Here is an 8,935-nt window from a genome sequence, read left to right as displayed (position 1 = left end):
TGTGACTTGCAAAGGACAAGGCACCGTGGAAGATCTGCATATTTAAATTATTTAAAAAGGGCTCCACTGAAAAATCCCAATGGGCTGTCATCACCCATACCTTCTGAACAGGCAGCATCATGTCTGATTCGGCAAGATTGAGCACTAACTGCAAATCTAACATCACGTGAGCATCAGCACTTATAACACAGACATTGACGCTTGCTCTACTCAGCAACAGAGCCATTTCTCTAAACATTTCATCGAAATTAATAACACCTAAAATGTTGCTTTGGAGTGGCATTCGCTCAGAGAAGGCAGTGCAAATTCCATTATCAGAAAATTTTTTCTCCAAGGTCTGCACAAACGTTTCTCCTTTATCATCGTCCATGGCCATGATTCCAATCCATTTCCATTGAAAATGAAGCAACAGCTGGACAATCCCAGTATACTGATGTGCTTCATTAGGTACCATGCGGTATAAGAAAGATGGGTGGCTTATATCATTCACTGGTGGAGTATATAAACAACAGGTGACCTAAAGAACATAATTCCATTTATATTGGGGAAGTACAAAAATATCTACAGGATCAAGTACTTTTCTATAATGCTAGTTCTTTTTCTCACGTTGACAACCTCAAATTGCCTTCTCCTCTCCACTTTAATTTCATAAAAGTGTAGTGAAATTAAAAAAAATGGCATGCTGAAGCTCAGTCAAAGTAGTCCATGTCCTAACCCTAACCTTAACCCAAAATAAACAAATGAATAAATAAATGAATGAATAAATAAGAAAATAAATAAGAACCATTTGTTCTGCATAACAGATTCCATATTACCATGACTTCTTTTACTTGCCTTTATACATATTATTTCCTTCATCATCCATTTTCCCATCTCTAGTTAACAATGCATGAAGTACAAACATTTTTCTACTTTCTCTAATTTTTCACTATTTATTTCTGACTTATAATTATTCCTTTTATTTCCCTGGTTACATTCTAAGATCAGTCAGTACCAAATAAGTGCTGTCACCTAACATAACAATTAATATGAAACTTTCCTGTCATCATATTTGTCTTTTATGTAAGTTTAAAAGAGGTTTTAAAAGAATCAGTGATTATTTATGTACAGTAGAAAGATTACTTTTGATCCCCTTCTGTGATGTTATGATATTGAGAATAAGGACTGTAGTGAGCAAAAGGAACTGAAATAAAGAAAACAAAAAAGAGAATAGTTAAGGCCAGCATAAATAGACAAAAGGGAAAGAAGATAACCACCATATTAAAGATAAACAACGGTTGGCATTGTGAGATTGTAAAACATAAATCCTGTTGAGACGGACAAAGTTTTATCCTTCCAACGAAGAACCCTTGTATAATTAAATTGAGTTTTAAGTGGTTCACTTACACTTTTATAAACAAATTTACCTCAGAGCAAATGAGAGGAAAAAAAATCTGATAACTCTCTTCCTTCCTGTAATATCACATTACCAGAGAAGGAGAATGAAATAGCATCACATTATAGTACAAGAAAAAAAAGATTACACATATTTCATGGTGTTGGCAATCAGTTCTTAAAACTTTTTGTATTCCCAAACTAAACTTAGAAGAAGTCATATTATTTCTACTCAGACCAACCTGCTTTTGTTACAACAGTATAGAGAAAAAGTAACCAATACGATGTAGATAGTGCGTTTCTTAATAAATGCAACTACTTTCTTAATAAATGCAGATAGGAAGTTTCTTAGTAAGCTTTTAGCATATCATCTTCTGGGATTTGAAGTCCATCCATCTTAAAATTGTCAAGATTGAGACACACTGTAAAAGATAATAAGGTGCTAAACAAATAGATGTGTAATCCATCTTACCTGAGGAATCTTGTAGATCCCTAAGATAGTAGCTATGTGAAGGGAAGTTACTGAGTCAGTACCCCCAATGACAGCTGCTGGTATCTTCTTGCTGCAGTTGTAGTTGAGAATAGTTGGCTTCTGATTAAAGAGCAGGTTCAGTGTATTCTGATAAGTTATCTGGGCATCAAAGTGACTATCATAGACATGAAATCCCAGAGTTCTATTCGGTAAGATCATGTTGTTTCCATTTATTTCATTCACTGCAAATGCCAAGGCTAGGGTGTGTTGATATTTTTTCAGCATTATACTAAAGTAAAAGACACATCTTGAGTAAACCATGATGTTGAGAACATTTGCACACTATTCCTGCAAGAGGCATCCTATATTTACTGGTGGAGAACACTGGAGAATGAGAAACCTACTTAGAATGTAGTTATCTTTAATTAGAAGAATAGGGTTTTTTTAATCCCATTTATATCCCGCCCTTCTCCGAAGACTCAGGGCGGCTTACAATTTTAAGCACAAACCAATGTGCTTAGCAATAGCCTTCATTCTATGTATATGCCTGCTTATTAGGGCTTTCGCCCCCCCCCAAGCGGCATTATTACAAAGTCAGCTTATTGCCCCCAACAATCTGGGTCCTCATTTTACCTACCTCAGAAGGATGGAAGGCTGAGTCAACCTTGAGCCTGGTGGGATGCGAACCTGCACTAAGGTTGTTTGCTTGTAATGGTTCTGCCCTTCTCCAATATTTCAATTCTCCTAAACTCTAAGACAGAAGTCCATTTTCAGACAAAGTATGCTCAGAAACAAAAATTGCTTGCTTCTGGCCTCTCACAAGGTCAGAGAACTATGGACCTTACTGAATTTTTCCCCAATGACTTTTGAGTAGGAAGTCTATGGGTATAAATCAGTGGTCTTCAAACCTGGCCCTTTTATGACTTGTGGACTTCAACTCCCAAAATTCCTCAGCCAGGCATGCTGGTATAAATAATGCTATGTATATAAGAGCAAGGACTTTAAGCAATAGAAGATTGAGGCAAGACTGATGCAGGTTTTCGCACTTCACACAATCAAATCTAGCATGCCTTACTGACTGATTTGATCTTATCAGATGTAAAAGATCAGAATAAACTCAGAGCATACAAGGTGGTCTGGCAAATATGATAGAATCATAGAGTTAGAAAAGAAGTTTACATCGTAATATCGTACTGCTGGAGCTTTAAGTTTAAGCCAAATAGTTGGGTTAAACCCAAGATCTGTAAGATAGAGGTTTCTGGGATGAAAAATAACAAGGTTACCACATATGTGTTTTGGGTCTGACCATTATTTCAATCTATTTTCTATTACCAGAAGAGCAGAATAAATGGATGTAGGAGTAAAAACTAATCTGACATGTAGAATCTATGCAGAGTTACTGAAAGCATATCAGTGGCACTGCCAGGAAATAGCCAAGTATTACAGAAATCAATGAGGTTTTTCTTACACAGGTTCAACATCACACTTGGGTGTAGGGTGTGAGCTGAAGTCTGTTCCTTCAGAAAAGGAGAAAAGCTGTGAAATTATCCCACCAATTATCACATCACCTGGCTGAAAATATTGGTATTGCACTTTCAGAGACTCAGGAACAGTACACATTGCAGGAGATACCACACAATCTGTTGGTGGCAGCAGCAGCAAACACACAAGAAGTCTTATTGACAAGAAATACCGTCTCGTGCAACAGGCAAGATGATTGTCCCTTAATTTAAGATCTCCTACTCCTTTAATCATCATCTTCCAGCTATTTAGTATGACATGGTCTTTCTGATTCTAGTTCCTCCCAGTAAATGTATATGCACTGGTCCACTGAATCCATGGATGAATAGATAGATGGATACATACATAGATATATACATATATTAACTGGCCCCTCCCTTTGATCAGTTATATACCTGTATGCAATTAGAATGAAAATTTTTTTTTCTGCTTTGAGAGTAATGAGGATTTCATAATTATCACCTTAGATAATGATAAGGTGCATAGTCACATATTGCAAAACACTGCAAATTCCTAGAGGTCACTTCTACTCCTTCTCTTTCTTTTCCACCTCTATTGCTGGATTGGGCCTATTAATGATTGTTTTGTAGATGTTAGACTAAAGTATTGGAGCTCCTGAACAAAAGGAGAGTTACAGATTAATTAGGAATATAACCTAATAAATAGGATATATATAACCTAATAAATAGGATATATATAAAATTTATTAGATTTATTAGAAATAAAATAGATATATATTAAAGTTATTAATTATATGTATTGGGAATAATATTTTAAGAATACACATATCATAAATTATCCTTAGATCTAATTATTAGATTTGATTTACTGGGAATAGATTTATTAGGGATATAATCTAATAAATTATTGTTACATCTATTTCTTTGATTGGATTATTATTAGGAATATGTGTGTACCCAGTTGCAATGTATGGCAGTGAAAGTTGGACCATAAGAAAGGCTGAGCGCCAAAGAATTGAAGCCTTTGAACTGTGGTGCTGGAGAAGACTCCTGCGAGTCCCTTGGACTGCAAGGCGATCAAACTGGTCAGTCCTAGAGGAGATGAACCCTGACTGCTCTTTAGAAGGCCAGATCCTGAAGCTAAAACTCAAATACTTTGGCCACCTAATGAGAAGGAAGGACTCACTGGAGAAGAGCCTAATGCTGGGAAAGATTGTGGGCAATAGAAGAACAGGACGACAGAGAATGAGGTGGCTGGATGGAGTCACTGAAGCAGTAGGCGTGTGCTTAAATGGACTCCAGAAGATGGTAGAGGACAGGAAGGCCTGGAGGAACGTTGTCCATAGGGTCGCGATGGGTTGGACATGACTTCGCAACTAACAACAACAACAATGTGTGTACCTGTGTGCCTTCAAGTCAGTGTCAACCAGAAGAATAATTTTGCAGAAAATATGCTATGCTCTCAATACTTTTAGGGTAGAAGGATGGAAGAAAATACAGCATATCTGATAAAAGACATGTTTCCTACAGAGATTTGCAACCATGAATGCAATTTTCTTCTTCTTCAATTTGTGTTTTATACTTTTAAGTGTTTTCCTCATCTTTTCCTCTTTCTTATTTAAAAGTTTGTAAATGTGTAAAGATATATTTACTGCAAATGTGAGTAAATGATATGATTTTGTAGCAACCGTTTATTTTATTAAATGATTAAACTAAGAACAATTGCTAGAAATGTTGGTCCAACAAAATAATACAATATTTGATTTAGAGAAAGTGCATGATAAAGTAAATCATCCTGAATTATGGAAGGTTCTGCTTGAATATGACACTGAAACTTGCCTGCTGAATGCACCAAGATACGTGATACGATAGAAGTAAAACATATCTGAGAAGTCATTGGATGTTTTGAGAACAGTTCAAAACTTAGGTAGTGCAGTTCTGGATTTCAGTGCAGCCAGATGTGCAAGGGAATTGCTCCTCAAGTCGCCTGGATTTCTTCATTGGGGGGCCCCTGTAAAGGGGTCGAATTCACCCTGGAGGGGCAATGAGCGGGGGAGAGATCTCTCCAGTCAGCGGTAGAAGGGCAGCAGTCCTCCTGTTGGCTTGGAGCTACTCTCCGAACTGAAGTAGAAAGGATCAGCCACTCCCATGGCCCATCGTTTAGCTGTTTCCTGCCAAAGCCAAAAGCACAACAAAGCACTTGAAAGCACTTGAAAACTGGGTGAGAATTGCCTTCTTCTTTTCTTAATTGTCTACTTTCCCTGCCAAAAGCTTTCCGAATTTGCTTTCCCTTGTGAGGAGAGAGGGAAGGGATTTTTTCCCCCACCCTCCTTAATAGTGGTCTTTGCCTACATTGGGAGAGAAAAGAAAAAGCCTCGTACTAAATTATACTGATTAATTGGACTTACTGCCTTTCTACTTTTGGCCCAAAGTTCCTATATTTACAGAAATGGGCTATTCTACCTATTAATCTAAAAAGGGGACAAAAATAAATAAATAAATAAAAAGACACCGTCTGAAAAGGATTTGAAGTACTCTGGGGATATCTAGTGAATACTATTGGCAAACAAGCTTGCATACATTTTGAACTGACCCTGGCATTAAGATAAAAACCTGAAACAGCTGGAGATGAATTTGGCTTAGACAGTGTGACAACAGAAAAGTGCATTAGAGTTTATGGGAATTGCAAACCCTGGATGACTGCAGAGGTACGAACACTCCTGAGAGCCCGGGATTCTGCCTTTAAGGCAGGGGACAGGGACACATACAGAGAGGCCAGGGCAAATCTCAGAAGAGGCATTAGGATGGTGAAACAACAATATAAGCACAAGGTGGAGAACCACCTAGCAGACAATAATCTGAGGCAAGTGTGGCAGGGACTGCAGCACCTAATCAACCACAGGGGCAATACGAGGAACATGGTTAATACCGATGCCTCATTGGCAGAGGAGCTGAATATCTTCTTTGCTCACTAAGAGGTGAAAAGATCAGACCCCGTAGCCTCTGCTGGCCAGCCTTCTGATTCTCAGCCACTCACCCTGTGTGAACACCAAGTGAGAGCTGTACTGAAAGCTGTGAATCCCAGCAAAGCTGCAGGCCCAGATGGGATCCTGGGGATAGTGGTTAAGAACTGTGTCAACCAATTAGCAGGGGTCCTGACAAGGATCTTTAACATCTCCTTGCAAACAGCCTGTGTACCATCATGCTTGAAAGCAGCTACCATTGTCCCAGTCCCAAAGAAAACAGCAGTTGAGTGCCTGAATGACTACAGACCTGTTCCATTACTGTCTGTAGTGATGAAATGTTTTGAAAGACTGGTGCTCCAACATCTTAGGACATGCCTTCCACCGGACTTCAACAAACATCAATTTGCCTACAGGGGGAACAGGTCAACAGATGATGCCATAGCTACTGCTCTACACTCTGTACCAAGCCATCTAAAGAAACCTGGAAGCTGTGTCAGGATGCTTTTTGTTGATTACAGCTCGGCTTTCAACACCATTTTGCTGAGCACTCTCATTGAAAAGCTGACTGACTTGAATTTTTCCCCCTCCATCTGCGATTGGATTAAAGACTGTCACTGCACGTTTTTTTTTGTTCGCAGAAAAGTTCATTTCTAACTGTACATTCCCCCTGCTCTCTGCACCTGTTGTGATAACTTATCTGGTAACCATAGTGAATCCCATATGACTAGTTATGTTATGGCTTCAGTCTGTTTAGTGCGCATGTCTAGAAAAAGTTCTCACAGTTATTTCTTTATTGTCTTTCACTTTCTCAAACAGTGAGGGTCAGGTCTGTTTTATCCACCCCCCTGAAGCTTTGCACCAGCTCGCCACAGGGCTGCATGCTTAGCCCCTACCTGTACTCATTGTACATATATGATTGTGTATCGTCTGACCCATCTACTGTGATAATTAAGTTTGCAGATGATACCACCATAGTGGGTCATATTACAGGTGGAGATGAAACAGCATACAGGGGGGAGGTACAAAAACTATCCATATGGTGTTCCAAGAACAACTTGCACTTGAACATCGGCAAGATGAAAGAGATGGTGCTAGACTTCTGGAGGGAAAAGAGAAACCTGCCCCACTTTACATTGGGGGGGGCCTGTGTGGAGAGAGTTTCCTCCTTTAAATTTCTGGGAGTCTACCTCTGTGAAGATCTTACCTGGACAGTTAATACAACCCAGGTGGCCAGAAAGGCCCAACAGAGACTCCAATTCATGAGGGTCTTGTGGAAGAACAGGGTAGAACAACGGCTAATGACCCTCTTTTATCGGTCTACTATAGGGAGCATCCTCTCACACTGTATTGTGGTTTGGTATGCTGGCCTGACAGCCGTAGGTAGGAAAGTATTACAGAGGGTGGTGAGCACAGCACAAGACATTGTGGGCTGTCCCCTGACACCACTGGATGACATCGCCAGGGCTCACTGCCTTGGAAGAGTGAGGAAAATTCTCAGGGATGACTCACACCCTGGTTGGTATCTCTTTACTCTCCTACCATTGGGTAGGAGATATAGGAGTATAGCCAGCCATACTAACAGACTGAAGAACAGCTTTTATCCATGGGCTGTTAGGCTCCTGAACAGGAAATAATGTTATAATTTTATGTATGACTGACTTGCGAGGCCGGTGTGTTGTGCAATTAGCTCACATGGTGTAACAAGATGGAGGGTTTGTTGTCACTGTGAGTTGTAGTAGTGGGGGCATGAAAGGAAGCTCAGCCAATCTCAATGTATACATGGTTGTAGTTTGACAATAAAGGTTCATTCAGTCATTCTAAATATATAGGTTGTAATTTGAAAAACTAATAAAACTTGTTTTTTTAAAAAAACTTAGTAGGTAGTAACACACCTCTGTTTACTTAATGTATTTATCAATAAATGTTAATGGCTTGCTGATGTAACTCATGCCATCAATATAGCATTGGATCAGGATATCTGTGGAACCAACTTTTCCCAATTGTCTCTGCCTGCTTCATCAGATCCAGCAGGAGTAGCATGCTCTAGGTACTGTCTGTAAAGGAGTGCTATCTAATAGTACCCCAGTAGTATACCTTTTATATAACTGAACCTCCCATTTCTCCAAGATAAAGTTGTTCCTTGCTGATTGTTAGGAAGGTTCTCTTCTCATGCAGGGAGGTTGAGAGGTTAGACAACCCTAGAGGTTATTGTTGATGATTATTTATGTTTGCCAATTTTTCATTGTTCTTATTTATTAGTCATTGTTATTGTTGTTTGAATATTTTTACCAATGTTTGTCCCCAAACCTGTGTTTATATAACCATGCCCCAGATGAATTAAGTGATGCCATGGTTGTCTTATTCTAATGCTCAAATGCTGTGAACATCTGTATGGGGAAAGAGAGGGTTCAACTGAACCCTGGCAACACAGAGTGGCTTTGGGATTTGGGACCTGTCAGTTCTAGGACTATGATGCTGAATGAGGTTGCACTGCCCAAACAGATCCCAGATGTAATCTGGGACTCCTCCTGGATTCCTGGCTCCTGGTTGAAGAGAAGGTAGCAGCCATTGGTGGTAATAGCCCCAGTGGTGCAGTTGTTAGAATACAGTATTGCAGGCTAATTTTACCCTTTGATCCCAAC

The sequence above is a fragment of the Vipera berus genome (genome assembly GCF_964194415.1).
Source record: "Vipera berus genome assembly, chromosome: W".
Classification (NCBI taxonomy): domain Eukaryota; kingdom Metazoa; phylum Chordata; class Lepidosauria; order Squamata; family Viperidae; genus Vipera; species Vipera berus.
The sequence above is the reverse complement of the archived record's forward strand: the minus strand, read 5'-3'. Positions refer to the sequence as shown.